At 50.3% G+C, this 16,002-nt stretch overlaps 28 non-coding genes across 28 annotated transcripts; all 28 read right to left on the bottom strand.

Annotated features, from left to right (window-relative positions):
* Positions 1-508: 508 nt before the first annotated feature.
* On the bottom strand, positions 509-582 carry Trnan-guu (transfer RNA asparagine (anticodon GUU)). The gene has a single exon. It is a non-coding gene; the product is annotated as a tRNA-Asn (tRNA).
* Positions 583-915: 333 nt separating this feature from the next.
* On the bottom strand, positions 916-987 carry Trnat-cgu (transfer RNA threonine (anticodon CGU)). Its single transcript has one exon. It is a non-coding gene; the product is annotated as a tRNA-Thr (tRNA).
* A 671-nt stretch (positions 988-1,658) lies between these two features.
* Trnan-guu (transfer RNA asparagine (anticodon GUU)) lies at positions 1,659-1,732 on the bottom strand. The gene has a single exon. It is a non-coding gene; the product is annotated as a tRNA-Asn (tRNA).
* Positions 1,733-2,065: 333 nt separating this feature from the next.
* On the bottom strand, positions 2,066-2,137 carry Trnat-cgu (transfer RNA threonine (anticodon CGU)). Its single transcript has one exon. It is a non-coding gene; the product is annotated as a tRNA-Thr (tRNA).
* Positions 2,138-2,808: 671 nt separating this feature from the next.
* On the bottom strand, positions 2,809-2,882 carry Trnan-guu (transfer RNA asparagine (anticodon GUU)). The gene has a single exon. It is a non-coding gene; the product is annotated as a tRNA-Asn (tRNA).
* A 333-nt stretch (positions 2,883-3,215) lies between these two features.
* Positions 3,216-3,287, bottom strand: Trnat-cgu (transfer RNA threonine (anticodon CGU)). Its single transcript has one exon. It is a non-coding gene; the product is annotated as a tRNA-Thr (tRNA).
* A 671-nt stretch (positions 3,288-3,958) lies between these two features.
* On the bottom strand, positions 3,959-4,032 carry Trnan-guu (transfer RNA asparagine (anticodon GUU)). The gene has a single exon. It is a non-coding gene; the product is annotated as a tRNA-Asn (tRNA).
* Positions 4,033-4,365: 333 nt separating this feature from the next.
* Trnat-cgu (transfer RNA threonine (anticodon CGU)) lies at positions 4,366-4,437 on the bottom strand. The gene has a single exon. It is a non-coding gene; the product is annotated as a tRNA-Thr (tRNA).
* Positions 4,438-5,108: 671 nt separating this feature from the next.
* Positions 5,109-5,182, bottom strand: Trnan-guu (transfer RNA asparagine (anticodon GUU)). The gene has a single exon. It is a non-coding gene; the product is annotated as a tRNA-Asn (tRNA).
* A 333-nt stretch (positions 5,183-5,515) lies between these two features.
* Trnat-cgu (transfer RNA threonine (anticodon CGU)) lies at positions 5,516-5,587 on the bottom strand. Its single transcript has one exon. It is a non-coding gene; the product is annotated as a tRNA-Thr (tRNA).
* A 671-nt stretch (positions 5,588-6,258) lies between these two features.
* Positions 6,259-6,332, bottom strand: Trnan-guu (transfer RNA asparagine (anticodon GUU)). Its single transcript has one exon. It is a non-coding gene; the product is annotated as a tRNA-Asn (tRNA).
* A 333-nt stretch (positions 6,333-6,665) lies between these two features.
* Trnat-cgu (transfer RNA threonine (anticodon CGU)) lies at positions 6,666-6,737 on the bottom strand. The gene has a single exon. It is a non-coding gene; the product is annotated as a tRNA-Thr (tRNA).
* A 671-nt stretch (positions 6,738-7,408) lies between these two features.
* Trnan-guu (transfer RNA asparagine (anticodon GUU)) lies at positions 7,409-7,482 on the bottom strand. Its single transcript has one exon. It is a non-coding gene; the product is annotated as a tRNA-Asn (tRNA).
* Positions 7,483-7,815: 333 nt separating this feature from the next.
* Positions 7,816-7,887, bottom strand: Trnat-cgu (transfer RNA threonine (anticodon CGU)). The gene has a single exon. It is a non-coding gene; the product is annotated as a tRNA-Thr (tRNA).
* Positions 7,888-8,558: 671 nt separating this feature from the next.
* Positions 8,559-8,632, bottom strand: Trnan-guu (transfer RNA asparagine (anticodon GUU)). The gene has a single exon. It is a non-coding gene; the product is annotated as a tRNA-Asn (tRNA).
* A 333-nt stretch (positions 8,633-8,965) lies between these two features.
* Positions 8,966-9,037, bottom strand: Trnat-cgu (transfer RNA threonine (anticodon CGU)). Its single transcript has one exon. It is a non-coding gene; the product is annotated as a tRNA-Thr (tRNA).
* Positions 9,038-9,708: 671 nt separating this feature from the next.
* On the bottom strand, positions 9,709-9,782 carry Trnan-guu (transfer RNA asparagine (anticodon GUU)). Its single transcript has one exon. It is a non-coding gene; the product is annotated as a tRNA-Asn (tRNA).
* Positions 9,783-10,115: 333 nt separating this feature from the next.
* On the bottom strand, positions 10,116-10,187 carry Trnat-cgu (transfer RNA threonine (anticodon CGU)). Its single transcript has one exon. It is a non-coding gene; the product is annotated as a tRNA-Thr (tRNA).
* Positions 10,188-10,858: 671 nt separating this feature from the next.
* On the bottom strand, positions 10,859-10,932 carry Trnan-guu (transfer RNA asparagine (anticodon GUU)). Its single transcript has one exon. It is a non-coding gene; the product is annotated as a tRNA-Asn (tRNA).
* A 333-nt stretch (positions 10,933-11,265) lies between these two features.
* Trnat-cgu (transfer RNA threonine (anticodon CGU)) lies at positions 11,266-11,337 on the bottom strand. The gene has a single exon. It is a non-coding gene; the product is annotated as a tRNA-Thr (tRNA).
* Positions 11,338-12,008: 671 nt separating this feature from the next.
* Trnan-guu (transfer RNA asparagine (anticodon GUU)) lies at positions 12,009-12,082 on the bottom strand. The gene has a single exon. It is a non-coding gene; the product is annotated as a tRNA-Asn (tRNA).
* A 333-nt stretch (positions 12,083-12,415) lies between these two features.
* Positions 12,416-12,487, bottom strand: Trnat-cgu (transfer RNA threonine (anticodon CGU)). Its single transcript has one exon. It is a non-coding gene; the product is annotated as a tRNA-Thr (tRNA).
* A 671-nt stretch (positions 12,488-13,158) lies between these two features.
* On the bottom strand, positions 13,159-13,232 carry Trnan-guu (transfer RNA asparagine (anticodon GUU)). The gene has a single exon. It is a non-coding gene; the product is annotated as a tRNA-Asn (tRNA).
* A 333-nt stretch (positions 13,233-13,565) lies between these two features.
* Positions 13,566-13,637, bottom strand: Trnat-cgu (transfer RNA threonine (anticodon CGU)). Its single transcript has one exon. It is a non-coding gene; the product is annotated as a tRNA-Thr (tRNA).
* Positions 13,638-14,308: 671 nt separating this feature from the next.
* On the bottom strand, positions 14,309-14,382 carry Trnan-guu (transfer RNA asparagine (anticodon GUU)). The gene has a single exon. It is a non-coding gene; the product is annotated as a tRNA-Asn (tRNA).
* A 333-nt stretch (positions 14,383-14,715) lies between these two features.
* On the bottom strand, positions 14,716-14,787 carry Trnat-cgu (transfer RNA threonine (anticodon CGU)). Its single transcript has one exon. It is a non-coding gene; the product is annotated as a tRNA-Thr (tRNA).
* A 671-nt stretch (positions 14,788-15,458) lies between these two features.
* On the bottom strand, positions 15,459-15,532 carry Trnan-guu (transfer RNA asparagine (anticodon GUU)). Its single transcript has one exon. It is a non-coding gene; the product is annotated as a tRNA-Asn (tRNA).
* A 333-nt stretch (positions 15,533-15,865) lies between these two features.
* Trnat-cgu (transfer RNA threonine (anticodon CGU)) lies at positions 15,866-15,937 on the bottom strand. Its single transcript has one exon. It is a non-coding gene; the product is annotated as a tRNA-Thr (tRNA).
* Positions 15,938-16,002: the final 65 nt, after the last annotated feature.

Raw genomic sequence — 16,002 nt, 5'->3', positions numbered from 1 at the left:
CGTCAAGCCACCAAAGGTTTGCGGTCTGCGCAAAACTTGACCTAGTGCACAGCTTGTGGGATAGCGTGGCTCTACTGTGAAACGCGCCTTTCGACTCCTCTCTCTGGCTACATCGTCCACAGTGGCACTGGGGGCTTCATGTAAGGCGACTGCACGCCGCTCGGCCAACAGCGGCCTACTGCAGACCGACACTTAAGAGACGCCAAATGCAGATCGACATCGAGAGAGAGGCCCTGTCATATGGCACTCGCGGTGTATACGCCGAAATGAAATGTAAATAATACATCTTTTGTAGTGGTCGTCGCTCTACTGCAGTGTCACACATGCCGAATGAATAGGAAAGCGGTAGAACGTCCGCATAGGGCCATGTTTTTACCTCCACTGTCACGTGGCTGAATGTGTATAAGGCTGTGTGGCATCATTCAAACACAGCCAAATTGTCACACTAGCTGTGTATCTCTATCAAAGTGGACATACGTCCTCACCTCGGTGGCGATTAAAACGATTTCGCCCCCGGGTAGGCTCGAACCACCAACCTTTCGGTTAACAGCCGAACGCGCTAGCCGATTGCGCCACGGAGGCCTTGACTTTCGGTCACTTCTGCTCTCTTTATCAATGCAACTCGTATACTTTTGGCAGGCACCTCGCAGAATGGTAGTATCTGCTTACGCCTCTTCACATGGATAACGTGCATGCACACTGTAGTGGGGCTCATAAACGAATGACATCGCCAAGCATGACATTATACTACAAAATGCATACAAAACAGTGTTCCGCCTACACATCCAGTAAACCTCTGATGCAAGTAGAGCACTCTATATCGGTTGTAGAACTTCCCCTTCATTCAGTGCACTGCCATCTGTTAGATGCTGCTCGAGCTAGCTCTGCTCTCAGCAGCAAAGTTAAAAAAATGAATGCCTTCTGTGAGGGTCGAACTCACGACCCCTGGTTTACGAGACCAGTGCTCTACCACTGAGCTAAGAAGGCCGCAGCTTGGCGTTCGTGAGCTACTCCCGAATTGTCACGTCATCATACTGAATCTTACAGCCCTCGACCAGATATCGGATTTGACACACAGATGCTGCTGGAGGTGTCCACCTTACCGTTTTCCAACTCTCTTCACTGTTTCACCCTTACGATCGACGACGAGCGTCAAGCCACCAAAGGTTTGCGGTCTGCGCAAAACTTGACCTAGTGCACAGCTTGTGGGATAGCGTGGCTCTACTGTGAAACGCGCCTTTCGACTCCTCTCTCTGGCTACATCGTCCACAGTGGCACTGGGGGCTTCATGTAAGGCGACTGCACGCCGCTCGGCCAACAGCGGCCTACTGCAGACCGACACTTAAGAGACGCCAAATGCAGATCGACATCGAGAGAGAGGCCCTGTCATATGGCACTCGCGGTGTATACGCCGAAATGAAATGTAAATAATACATCTTTTGTAGTGGTCGTCGCTCTACTGCAGTGTCACACATGCCGAATGAATAGGAAAGCGGTAGAACGTCCGCATAGGGCCATGTTTTTACCTCCACTGTCACGTGGCTGAATGTGTATAAGGCTGTGTGGCATCATTCAAACACAGCCAAATTGTCACACTAGCTGTGTATCTCTATCAAAGTGGACATACGTCCTCACCTCGGTGGCGATTAAAACGATTTCGCCCCCGGGTGGGCTCGAACCACCAACCTTTCGGTTAACAGCCGAACGCGCTAGCCGATTGCGCCACGGAGGCCTTGACTTTCGGTCACTTCTGCTCTCTTTATCAATGCAACTCGTATACTTTTCGCAGGCACCTCGCAGAATGGTAGTATCTGCTTACGCCTCTTCACATGGATAACGTGCATGCACACTGTAGTGGGGCTCATAAACGAATGACATTGCCAAGCATGACATTATACTACAAAATGCATACAAAACAGTGTTCCGCCTACACATCCAGTAAACCTCTGATGCAAGTAGAGCACTCTATATCGGTTGTAGAACTTCCCCTTCATTCAGTGCACTGCCATCTGTTAGATGCTGCTCGAGCTAGCTCTGCTCTCAGCAGCAAAGTTAAAAAAATGAATGCCTTCTGTGAGGGTCGAACTCACGACCCCTGGTTTACGAGACCAGTGCTCTACCACTGAGCTAAGAAGGCCGCAGCTTGGCGTTCGTGAGCTACTCCCGAATTGTCACGTCATCATACTGAATCTTACAGCCCTCGACCAGATATCGGATTTGACACACAGATGCTGCTGGAGGTGTCCACCTTACCGTTTTCCAACTCTCTTCACTGTTTCACCCTTACGATCGACGACGAGCGTCAAGCCACCAAAGGTTTGCGGTCTGCGCAAAACTTGACCTAGTGCACAGCTTGTGGGATAGCGTGGCTCTACTGTGAAACGCGCCTTTCGACTCCTCTCTCTGGCTACATCGTCCACAGTGGCACTGGGGGCTTCATGTAAGGCGACTGCACGCCGCTCGGCCAACAGCGGCCTACTGCAGACCGACACTTAAGAGACGCCAAATGCAGATCGACATCGAGAGAGAGGCCCTGTCATATGGCACTCGCGGTGTATACGCCGAAATGAAATGTAAATAATACATCTTTTGTAGTGGTCGTCGCTCTACTGCAGTGTCACACATGCCGAATGAATAGGAAAACGGTAGAACGTCCGCATAGGGCCATGTTTTTACCTCCACTGTCACGTGGCTGAATGTGTATAAGGCTGTGTGGCATCATTCAAACACAGCCAAATTGTCACACTAGCTGTGTATCTCTATCAAAGTGGACATACGTCCTCACCTCGGTGGCGATTAAAACGATTTCGCCCCCGGGTAGGCTCGAACCACCAACCTTTCGGTTAACAGCCGAACGCGCTAGCCGATTGCGCCACGGAGGCCTTGACTTTCGGTCACTTCTGCTCTCTTTATCAATGCAACTCGTATACTTTTGGCAGGCACCTCGCAGAATGGTAGTATCTGCTTACGCCTCTTCACATGGATAACGTGCATGCACACTGTAGTGGGGCTCATAAACGAATGACATCGCCAAGCATGACATTATACTACAAAATGCATACAAAACAGTGTTCCGCCTACACATCCAGTAAACCTCTGATGCAAGTAGAGCACTCTATATCGGTTGTAGAACTTCCCCTTCATTCAGTGCACTGCCATCTGTTAGATGCTGCTCGAGCTAGCTCTGCTCTCAGCAGCAAAGTTAAAAAAATGAATGCCTTCTGTGAGGGTCGAACTCACGACCCCTGGTTTACGAGACCAGTGCTCTACCACTGAGCTAAGAAGGCCGCAGCTTGGCGTTCGTGAGCTACTCCCGAATTGTCACGTCATCATACTGAATCTTACAGCCCTCGACCAGATATCGGATTTGACACACAGATGCTGCTGGAGGTGTCCACCTTACCGTTTTCCAACTCTCTTCACTGTTTCACCCTTACGATCGACGACGAGCGTCAAGCCACCAAAGGTTTGCGGTCTGCGCAAAACTTGACCTAGTGCACAGCTTGTGGGATAGCGTGGCTCTACTGTGAAACGCGCCTTTCGACTCCTCTCTCTGGCTACATCGTCCACAGTGGCACTGGGGGCTTCATGTAAGGCGACTGCACGCCGCTCGGCCAACAGCGGCCTACTGCAGACCGACACTTAAGAGACGCCAAATGCAGATCGACATCGAGAGAGAGGCCCTGTCATATGGCACTCGCGGTGTATACGCCGAAATGAAATGTAAATAATACATCTTTTGTAGTGGTCGTCGCTCTACTGCAGTGTCACACATGCCGAATGAATAGGAAAACGGTAGAACGTCCGCATAGGGCCATGTTTTTACCTCCACTGTCACGTGGCTGAATGTGTATAAGGCTGTGTGGCATCATTCAAACACAGCCAAATTGTCACACTAGCTGTGTATCTCTATCAAAGTGGACATACGTCCTCACCTCGGTGGCGATTAAAACGATTTCGCCCCCGGGTGGGCTCGAACCACCAACCTTTCGGTTAACAGCCGAACGCGCTAGCCGATTGCGCCACGGAGGCCTTGACTTTCGGTCACTTCTGCTCTCTTTATCAATGCAACTCGTATACTTTTCGCAGGCACCTCGCAGAATGGTAGTATCTGCTTACGCCTCTTCACATGGATAACGTGCATGCACACTGTAGTGGGGCTCATAAACGAATGACATCGCCAAGCATGACATTATACTACAAAATGCATACAAAACAGTGTTCCGCCTACACATCCAGTAAACCTCTGATGCAAGTAGAGCACTCTATATCGGTTGTAGAACTTCCCCTTCATTCAGTGCACTGCCATCTGTTAGATGCTGCTCGAGCTAGCTCTGCTCTCAGCAGCAAAGTTAAAAAAATGAATGCCTTCTGTGAGGGTCGAACTCACGACCCCTGGTTTACGAGACCAGTGCTCTACCACTGAGCTAAGAAGGCCGCAGCTTGGCGTTCGTGAGCTACTCCCGAATTGTCACGTCATCATACTGAATCTTACAGCCCTCGACCAGATATCGGATTTGACACACAGATGCTGCTGGAGGTGTCCACCTTACCGTTTTCCAACTCTCTTCACTGTTTCACCCTTACGATCGACGACGAGCGTCAAGCCACCAAAGGTTTGCGGTCTGCGCAAAACTTGACCTAGTGCACAGCTTGTGGGATAGCGTGGCTCTACTGTGAAACGCGCCTTTCGACTCCTCTCTCTGGCTACATCGTCCACAGTGGCACTGGGGGCTTCATGTAAGGCGACTGCACGCCGCTCGGCCAACAGCGGCCTACTGCAGACCGACACTTAAGAGACGCCAAATGCAGATCGACATCGAGAGAGAGGCCCTGTCATATGGCACTCGCGGTGTATACGCCGAAATGAAATGTAAATAATACATCTTTTGTAGTGGTCGTCGCTCTACTGCAGTGTCACACATGCCGAATGAATAGGAAAGCGGTAGAACGTCCGCATAGGGCCATGTTTTTACCTCCACTGTCACGTGGCTGAATGTGTATAAGGCTGTGTGGCATCATTCAAACACAGCCAAATTGTCACACTAGCTGTGTATCTCTATCAAAGTGGACATACGTCCTCACCTCGGTGGCGATTAAAACGATTTCGCCCCCGGGTAGGCTCGAACCACCAACCTTTCGGTTAACAGCCGAACGCGCTAGCCGATTGCGCCACGGAGGCCTTGACTTTCGGTCACTTCTGCTCTCTTTATCAATGCAACTCGTATACTTTTCGCAGGCACCTCGCAGAATGGTAGTATCTGCTTACGCTTCTTCACATGGATAACGTGCATGCACACTGTAGTGGGGCTCATAAACGAATGACATCGCCAAGCATGACATTATACTACAAAATGCATACAAAACAGTGTTCCGCCTACACATCCAGTAAACCTCTGATGCAAGTAGAGCACTCTATATCGGTTGTAGAACTTCCCCTTCATTCAGTGCACTGCCATCTGTTAGATGCTGCTCGAGCTAGCTCTGCTCTCAGCAGCAAAGTTAAAAAAATGAATGCCTTCTGTGAGGGTCGAACTCACGACCCCTGGTTTACGAGACCAGTGCTCTACCACTGAGCTAAGAAGGCCGCAGCTTGGCGTTCGTGAGCTACTCCCGAATTGTCACGTCATCATACTGAATCTTACAGCCCTCGACCAGATATCGGATTTGACACACAGATGCTGCTGGAGGTGTCCACCTTACCGTTTTCCAACTCTCTTCACTGTTTCACCCTTACGATCGACGACGAGCGTCAAGCCACCAAAGGTTTGCGGTCTGCGCAAAACTTGACCTAGTGCACAGCTTGTGGGATAGCGTGGCTCTACTGTGAAACGCGCCTTTCGACTCCTCTCTCTGGCTACATCGTCCACAGTGGCACTGGGGGCTTCATGTAAGGCGACTGCACGCCGCTCGGCCAACAGCGGCCTACTGCAGACCGACACTTAAGAGACGCCAAATGCAGATCGACATCGAGAGAGAGGCCCTGTCATATGGCACTCGCGGTGTATACGCCGAAATGAAATGTAAATAATACATCTTTTGTAGTGGTCGTCGCTCTACTGCAGTGTCACACATGCCGAATGAATAGGAAAGCGGTAGAACGTCCGCATAGGGCCATGTTTTTACCTCCACTGTCACGTGGCTGAATGTGTATAAGGCTGTGTGGCATCATTCAAACACAGCCAAATTGTCACACTAGCTGTGTATCTCTATCAAAGTGGACATACGTCCTCACCTCGGTGGCGATTAAAACGATTTCGCCCCCGGGTAGGCTCGAACCACCAACCTTTCGGTTAACAGCCGAACGCGCTAGCCGATTGCGCCACGGAGGCCTTGACTTTCGGTCACTTCTGCTCTCTTTATCAATGCAACTCGTATACTTTTGGCAGGCACCTCGCAGAATGGTAGTATCTGCTTACGCCTCTTCACATGGATAACGTGCATGCACACTGTAGTGGGGCTCATAAACGAATGACATCGCCAAGCATGACATTATACTACAAAATGCATACAAAACAGTGTTCCGCCTACACATCCAGTAAACCTCTGATGCAAGTAGAGCACTCTATATCGGTTGTAGAACTTCCCCTTCATTCAGTGCACTGCCATCTGTTAGATGCTGCTCGAGCTAGCTCTGCTCTCAGCAGCAAAGTTAAAAAAATGAATGCCTTCTGTGAGGGTCGAACTCACGACCCCTGGTTTACGAGACCAGTGCTCTACCACTGAGCTAAGAAGGCCGCAGCTTGGCGTTCGTGAGCTACTCCCGAATTGTCACGTCATCATACTGAATCTTACAGCCCTCGACCAGATATCGGATTTGACACACAGATGCTGCTGGAGGTGTCCACCTTACCGTTTTCCAACTCTCTTCACTGTTTCACCCTTACGATCGACGACGAGCGTCAAGCCACCAAAGGTTTGCGGTCTGCGCAAAACTTGACCTAGTGCACAGCTTGTGGGATAGCGTGGCTCTACTGTGAAACGCGCCTTTCGACTCCTCTCTCTGGCTACATCGTCCACAGTGGCACTGGGGGCTTCATGTAAGGCGACTGCACGCCGCTCGGCCAACAGCGGCCTACTGCAGACCGACACTTAAGAGACGCCAAATGCAGATCGACATCGAGAGAGAGGCCCTGTCATATGGCACTCGCGGTGTATACGCCGAAATGAAATGTAAATAATACATCTTTTGTAGTGGTCGTCGCTCTACTGCAGTGTCACACATGCCGAATGAATAGGAAAACGGTAGAACGTCCGCATAGGGCCATGTTTTTACCTCCACTGTCACGTGGCTGAATGTGTATAAGGCTGTGTGGCATCATTCAAACACAGCCAAATTGTCACACTAGCTGTGTATCTCTATCAAAGTGGACATACGTCCTCACCTCGGTGGCGATTAAAACGATTTCGCCCCCGGGTGGGCTCGAACCACCAACCTTTCGGTTAACAGCCGAACGCGCTAGCCGATTGCGCCACGGAGGCCTTGACTTTCGGTCACTTCTGCTCTCTTTATCAATGCAACTCGTATACTTTTCGCAGGCACCTCGCAGAATGGTAGTATCTGCTTACGCCTCTTCACATGGATAACGTGCATGCACACTGTAGTGGGGCTCATAAACGAATGACATCGCCAAGCATGACATTATACTACAAAATGCATACAAAACAGTGTTCCGCCTACACATCCAGTAAACCTCTGATGCAAGTAGAGCACTCTATATCGGTTGTAGAACTTCCCCTTCATTCAGTGCACTGCCATCTGTTAGATGCTGCTCGAGCTAGCTCTGCTCTCAGCAGCAAAGTTAAAAAAATGAATGCCTTCTGTGAGGGTCGAACTCACGACCCCTGGTTTACGAGACCAGTGCTCTACCACTGAGCTAAGAAGGCCGCAGCTTGGCGTTCGTGAGCTACTCCCGAATTGTCACGTCATCATACTGAATCTTACAGCCCTCGACCAGATATCGGATTTGACACACAGATGCTGCTGGAGGTGTCCACCTTACCGTTTTCCAACTCTCTTCACTGTTTCACCCTTACGATCGACGACGAGCGTCAAGCCACCAAAGGTTTGCGGTCTGCGCAAAACTTGACCTAGTGCACAGCTTGTGGGATAGCGTGGCTCTACTGTGAAACGCGCCTTTCGACTCCTCTCTCTGGCTACATCGTCCACAGTGGCACTGGGGGCTTCATGTAAGGCGACTGCACGCCGCTCGGCCAACAGCGGCCTACTGCAGACCGACACTTAAGAGACGCCAAATGCAGATCGACATCGAGAGAGAGGCCCTGTCATATGGCACTCGCGGTGTATACGCCGAAATGAAATGTAAATAATACATCTTTTGTAGTGGTCGTCGCTCTACTGCAGTGTCACACATGCCGAATGAATAGGAAAGCGGTAGAACGTCCGCATAGGGCCATGTTTTTACCTCCACTGTCACGTGGCTGAATGTGTATAAGGCTGTGTGGCATCATTCAAACACAGCCAAATTGTCACACTAGCTGTGTATCTCTATCAAAGTGGACATACGTCCTCACCTCGGTGGCGATTAAAACGATTTCGCCCCCGGGTAGGCTCGAACCACCAACCTTTCGGTTAACAGCCGAACGCGCTAGCCGATTGCGCCACGGAGGCCTTGACTTTCGGTCACTTCTGCTCTCTTTATCAATGCAACTCGTATACTTTTCGCAGGCACCTCGCAGAATGGTAGTATCTGCTTACGCTTCTTCACATGGATAACGTGCATGCACACTGTAGTGGGGCTCATAAACGAATGACATCGCCAAGCATGACATTATACTACAAAATGCATACAAAACAGTGTTCCGCCTACACATCCAGTAAACCTCTGATGCAAGTAGAGCACTCTATATCGGTTGTAGAACTTCCCCTTCATTCAGTGCACTGCCATCTGTTAGATGCTGCTCGAGCTAGCTCTGCTCTCAGCAGCAAAGTTAAAAAAATGAATGCCTTCTGTGAGGGTCGAACTCACGACCCCTGGTTTACGAGACCAGTGCTCTACCACTGAGCTAAGAAGGCCGCAGCTTGGCGTTCGTGAGCTACTCCCGAATTGTCACGTCATCATACTGAATCTTACAGCCCTCGACCAGATATCGGATTTGACACACAGATGCTGCTGGAGGTGTCCACCTTACCGTTTTCCAACTCTCTTCACTGTTTCACCCTTACGATCGACGACGAGCGTCAAGCCACCAAAGGTTTGCGGTCTGCGCAAAACTTGACCTAGTGCACAGCTTGTGGGATAGCGTGGCTCTACTGTGAAACGCGCCTTTCGACTCCTCTCTCTGGCTACATCGTCCACAGTGGCACTGGGGGCTTCATGTAAGGCGACTGCACGCCGCTCGGCCAACAGCGGCCTACTGCAGACCGACACTTAAGAGACGCCAAATGCAGATCGACATCGAGAGAGAGGCCCTGTCATATGGCACTCGCGGTGTATACGCCGAAATGAAATGTAAATAATACATCTTTTGTAGTGGTCGTCGCTCTACTGCAGTGTCACACATGCCGAATGAATAGGAAAACGGTAGAACGTCCGCATAGGGCCATGTTTTTACCTCCACTGTCACGTGGCTGAATGTGTATAAGGCTGTGTGGCATCATTCAAACACAGCCAAATTGTCACACTAGCTGTGTATCTCTATCAAAGTGGACATACGTCCTCACCTCGGTGGCGATTAAAACGATTTCGCCCCCGGGTGGGCTCGAACCACCAACCTTTCGGTTAACAGCCGAACGCGCTAGCCGATTGCGCCACTGAGGCCTTGACTTTCGGTCACTTCTGCTCTCTTTATCAATGCAACTCGTATACTTTTCGCAGGCACCTCGCAGAATGGTAGTATCTGCTTACGCCTCTTCACATGGATAACGTGCATGCACACTGTAGTGGGGCTCATAAACGAATGACATCGCCAAGCATGACATTATACTACAAAATGCATACAAAACAGTGTTCCGCCTACACATCCAGTAAACCTCTGATGCAAGTAGAGCACTCTATATCGGTTGTAGAACTTCCCCTTCATTCAGTGCACTGCCATCTGTTAGATGCTGCTCGAGCTAGCTCTGCTCTCAGCAGCAAAGTTAAAAAAATGAATGCCTTCTGTGAGGGTCGAACTCACGACCCCTGGTTTACGAGACCAGTGCTCTACCACTGAGCTAAGAAGGCCGCAGCTTGGCGTTCGTGAGCTACTCCCGAATTGTCACGTCATCATACTGAATCTTACAGCCCTCGACCAGATATCGGATTTGACACACAGATGCTGCTGGAGGTGTCCACCTTACCGTTTTCCAACTCTCTTCACTGTTTCACCCTTACGATCGACGACGAGCGTCAAGCCACCAAAGGTTTGCGGTCTGCGCAAAACTTGACCTAGTGCACAGCTTGTGGGATAGCGTGGCTCTACTGTGAAACGCGCCTTTCGACTCCTCTCTCTGGCTACATCGTCCACAGTGGCACTGGGGGCTTCATGTAAGGCGACTGCACGCCGCTCGGCCAACAGCGGCCTACTGCAGACCGACACTTAAGAGACGCCAAATGCAGATCGACATCGAGAGAGAGGCCCTGTCATATGGCACTCGCGGTGTATACGCCGAAATGAAATGTAAATAATACATCTTTTGTAGTGGTCGTCGCTCTACTGCAGTGTCACACATGCCGAATGAATAGGAAAACGGTAGAACGTCCGCATAGGGCCATGTTTTTACCTCCACTGTCACGTGGCTGAATGTGTATAAGGCTGTGTGGCATCATTCAAACACAGCCAAATTGTCACACTAGCTGTGTATCTCTATCAAAGTGGACATACGTCCTCACCTCGGTGGCGATTAAAACGATTTCGCCCCCGGGTGGGCTCGAACCACCAACCTTTCGGTTAACAGCCGAACGCGCTAGCCGATTGCGCCACTGAGGCCTTGACTTTCGGTCACTTCTGCTCTCTTTATCAATGCAACTCGTATACTTTTCGCAGGCACCTCGCAGAATGGTAGTATCTGCTTACGCCTCTTCACATGGATAACGTGCATGCACACTGTAGTGGGGCTCATAAACGAATGACATCGCCAAGCATGACATTATACTACAAAATGCATACAAAACAGTGTTCCGCCTACACATCCAGTAAACCTCTGATGCAAGTAGAGCACTCTATATCGGTTGTAGAACTTCCCCTTCATTCAGTGCACTGCCATCTGTTAGATGCTGCTCGAGCTAGCTCTGCTCTCAGCAGCAAAGTTAAAAAAATGAATGCCTTCTGTGAGGGTCGAACTCACGACCCCTGGTTTACGAGACCAGTGCTCTACCACTGAGCTAAGAAGGCCGCAGCTTGGCGTTCGTGAGCTACTCCCGAATTGTCACGTCATCATACTGAATCTTACAGCCCTCGACCAGATATCGGATTTGACACACAGATGCTGCTGGAGGTGTCCACCTTACCGTTTTCCAACTCTCTTCACTGTTTCACCCTTACGATCGACGACGAGCGTCAAGCCACCAAAGGTTTGCGGTCTGCGCAAAACTTGACCTAGTGCACAGCTTGTGGGATAGCGTGGCTCTACTGTGAAACGCGCCTTTCGACTCCTCTCTCTGGCTACATCGTCCACAGTGGCACTGGGGGCTTCATGTAAGGCGACTTCACGCCGCTCGGCCAACAGCGGCCTACTGCAGACCGACACTTAAGAGACGCCAAATGCAGATCGACATCGAGAGAGAGGCCCTGTCATATGGCACTCGCGGTGTATACGCCGAAATGAAATGTAAATAATACATCTTTTGTAGTGGTCGTCGCTCTACTGCAGTGTCACACATGCCGAATGAATAGGAAAACGGTAGAACGTCCGCATAGGGCCATGTTTTTACCTCCACTGTCACGTGGCTGAATGTGTATAAGGCTGTGTGGCATCATTCAAACACAGCCAAATTGTCACACTAGCTGTGTATCTCTATCAAAGTGGACATACGTCCTCACCTCGGTGGCGATTAAAACGATTTCGCCCCCGGGTGGGCTCGAACCACCAACCTTTCGGTTAACAGCCGAACGCGCTAGCCGATTGCGCCACGGAGGCCTTGACTTTCGGTCACTTCTGCTCTCTTTATCAATGCAACTCGTATACTTTTCGCAGGCACCTCGCAGAATGGTAGTATCTGCTTACGCCTCTTCACATGGATAACGTGCATGCACACTGTAGTGGGGCTCATAAACGAATGACATCGCCAAGCATGACATTATACTACAAAATGCATACAAAACAGTGTTCCGCCTACACATCCAGTAAACCTCTGATGCAAGTAGAGCACTCTATATCGGTTGTAGAACTTCCCCTTCATTCAGTGCACTGCCATCTGTTAGATGCTGCTCGAGCTAGCTCTGCTCTCAGCAGCAAAGTTAAAAAAATGAATGCCTTCTGTGAGGGTCGAACTCACGACCCCTGGTTTACGAGACCAGTGCTCTACCACTGAGCTAAGAAGGCCGCAGCTTGGCGTTCGTGAGCTACTCCCGAATTGTCACGTCATCATACTGAATCTTACAGCCCTCGACCAGATATCGGATTTGACACACAGATGCTGCTGGAGGTGTCCACCTTACCGTTTTCCAACTCTCTTCACTGTTTCACCCTTACGATCGACGACGAGCGTCAAGCCACCAAAGGTTTGCGGTCTGCGCAAAACTTGACCTAGTGCACAGCTTGTGGGATAGCGTGGCTCTACTGTGAAACGCGCCTTTCGACTCCTCTCTCTGGCTACATCGTCCACAGTGGCACTGGGGGCTTCATGTAAGGCGACTGCACGCCGCTCGGCCAACAGCGGCCTACTGCAGACCGACACTTAAGAGACGCCAAATGCAGATCGACATCGAGAGAGAGGCCCTGTCATATGGCACTCGCGGTGTATACGCCGAAATGAAATGTAAATAATACATCTTTTGTAGTGGTCGTCGCTCTACTGCAGTGTCACACATGCCGAATGAATAGGAAAGCGGTAGAACGTCCGCATAGGGCCATGTTTTTACCTCCACTGTCACGTGGCTGAATGTGTATAAGGCTGTGTGGCATCATTCAAACACAGCCAAATTGTCACACTAGCTGTGTATCTCTATCAAAGTGGACATACGTCCTCACCTCGGTGGCGATTAAAACGATTTCGCCCCCGGGTAGGCTCGAACCACCAACCTTTCGGTTAACAGCCGAACGCGCTAGCCGATTGCGCCACGGAGGCCTTGACTTTCGGTCACTTCTGCTCTCTTTATCAATGCAACTCGTATACTTTTCGCAGGCACCTCGCAGAATGGTAGTATCTGCTTACGCTTCTTCACATGGATAACGTGCATGCACACTGTAGTGGGGCTCATAAACGAATGACATCGCCAAGCATGACATTATACTACAAAATGCATACAAAACAGTGTTCCGCCTACACATCCAGTAAACCTCTGATGCAAGTAGAGCACTCTATATCGGTTGTAGAACTTCCCCTTCATTCAGTGCACTGCCATCTGTTAGATGCTGCTCGAGCTAGCTCTGCTCTCAGCAGCAAAGTTAAAAAAATGAATGCCTTCTGTGAGGGTCGAACTCACGACCCCTGGTTTACGAGACCAGTGCTCTACCACTGAGCTAAGAAGGCCGCAGCTTGGCGTTCGTGAGCTACTCCCGAATTGTCACGTCATCATACTGAATCTTACAGCCCTCGACCAGATATCGGATTTGACACACAGATGCTGCTGGAGGTGTCCACCTTACCGTTTTCCAACTCTCTTCACTGTTTCACCCTTACGATCGACGACGAGCGTCAAGCCACCAAAGGTTTGCGGTCTGCGCAAAACTTGACCTAGTGCACAGCTTGTGGGATAGCGTGGCTCTACTGTGAAACGCGCCTTTCGACTCCTCTCTCTGGCTACATCGTCCACAGTGGCACTGGGGGCTTCATGTAAGGCGACTGCACGCCGCTCGGCCAACAGCGGCCTACTGCAGACCGACACTTAAGAGACGCCAAATGCAGATCGACATCGAGAGAGAGGCCCTGTCATATGGCACTCGCGGTGTATACGCCGAAATGAAATGTAAATAATACATCTTTTGTAGTGGTCGTCGCTCTACTGCAGTGTCACACATGCCGAATGAATAGGAAAACGGTAGAACGTCCGCATAGGGCCATGTTTTTACCTCCACTGTCACGTGGCTGAATGTGTATAAGGCTGTGTGGCATCATTCAAACACAGCCAAATTGTCACACTAGCTGTGTATCTCTATCAAAGTGGACATACGTCCTCACCTCGGTGGCGATTAAAACGATTTCGCCCCCGGGTGGGCTCGAACCACCAACCTTTCGGTTAACAGCCGAACGCGCTAGCCGATTGCGCCACTGAGGCCTTGACTTTCGGTCACTTCTGCTCTCTTTATCAATGCAACTCGTATACTTTTCGCAGGCACCTCGCAGAATGGTAGTATCTGCTTACGCCTCTTCACATGGATAACGTGCATGCACACTGTAGTGGGGCTCATAAACGAATGACATCGCCAAGCATGACATTATACTACAAAATGCATACAAAACAGTGTTCCGCCTACACATCCAGTAAACCTCTGATGCAAGTAGAGCACTCTATATCGGTTGTAGAACTTCCCCTTCATTCAGTGCACTGCCATCTGTTAGATGCTGCTCGAGCTAGCTCTGCTCTCAGCAGCAAAGTTAAAAAAATGAATGCCTTCTGTGAGGGTCGAACTCACGACCCCTGGTTTACGAGACCAGTGCTCTACCACTGAGCTAAGAAGGCCGCAGCTTGGCGTTCGTGAGCTACTCCCGAATTGTCACGTCATCATACTGAATCTTACAGCCCTCGACCAGATATCGGATTTGACACACAGATGCTGCTGGAGGTGTCCACCTTACCGTTTTCCAACTCTCTTCACTGTTTCACCCTTACGATCGACGACGAGCGTCAAGCCACCAAAGGTTTGCGGTCTGCGCAAAACTTGACCTAGTGCACAGCTTGTGGGATAGCGTGGCTCTACTGTGAAACGCGCCTTTCGACTCCTCTCTCTGGCTACATCGTCCACAGTGGCACTGGGGGCTTCATGTAAGGCGACTGCACGCCGCTCGGCCAACAGCGGCCTACTGCAGACCGACACTTAAGAGACGCCAAATGCAGATCGACATCGAGAGAGAGGCCCTGTCATATGGCACTCGCGGTGTATACGCCGAAATGAAATGTAAATAATACATCTTTTGTAGTGGTCGTCGCTCTACTGCAGTGTCACACATGCCGAATGAATAGGAAAGCGGTAGAACGTCCGCATAGGGCCATGTTTTTACCTCCACTGTCACGTGGCTGAATGTGTATAAGGCTGTGTGGCATCATTCAAACACAGCCAAATTGTCACACTAGCTGTGTATCTCTATCAAAGTGGACATACGTCCTCACCTCGGTGGCGATTAAAACGATTTCGCCCCCGGGTAGGCTCGAACCACCAACCTTTCGGTTAACAGCCGAACGCGCTAGCCGATTGCGCCACGGAGGCCTTGACTTTCGGTCACTTCTGCTCTCTTTATCAATGCAACTCGTATACTTTTCGCAGGCACCTCGCAGAATGGTAGTATCTGCTTACGCTTCTTCACATGGATAACGTGCATGCACACTGTAGTGGGGCTCATAAACGAATGACATCGCCAAGCATGACATTATACTACAAAATGCATACAAAACAGTGTTCCGCCTACACATCCAGTAAACCTCTGATGCAAGTAGAGCACTCTATATCGGTTGTAGAACTTCCCCTTCATTCAGTGCACTGCCATCTGTTAGATGCTGCTCGAGCTAGCTCTGCTCTCAGCAGCAAAGTTAAAAAAATGAATGCCTTCTGTGAGGGTCGAACTCACGACCCCTGGTTTACGAGACCAGTGCTCTACCACTGAGCTAAGAAGGCCGCAGCTTGGCGTTCGTGAGCTACTCCCGAATTGTCACGTCATCATACTGAATCTTACAGCCCTC

Source organism: Schistocerca cancellata, unplaced genomic scaffold, assembly GCF_023864275.1.
Source record: "Schistocerca cancellata isolate TAMUIC-IGC-003103 unplaced genomic scaffold, iqSchCanc2.1 HiC_scaffold_830, whole genome shotgun sequence".
NCBI lineage: Eukaryota > Metazoa > Arthropoda > Insecta > Orthoptera > Acrididae > Schistocerca > Schistocerca cancellata.
Note: the sequence above shows the minus strand (reverse complement) of the source record. Positions and strands in the feature narration are given on the sequence as shown.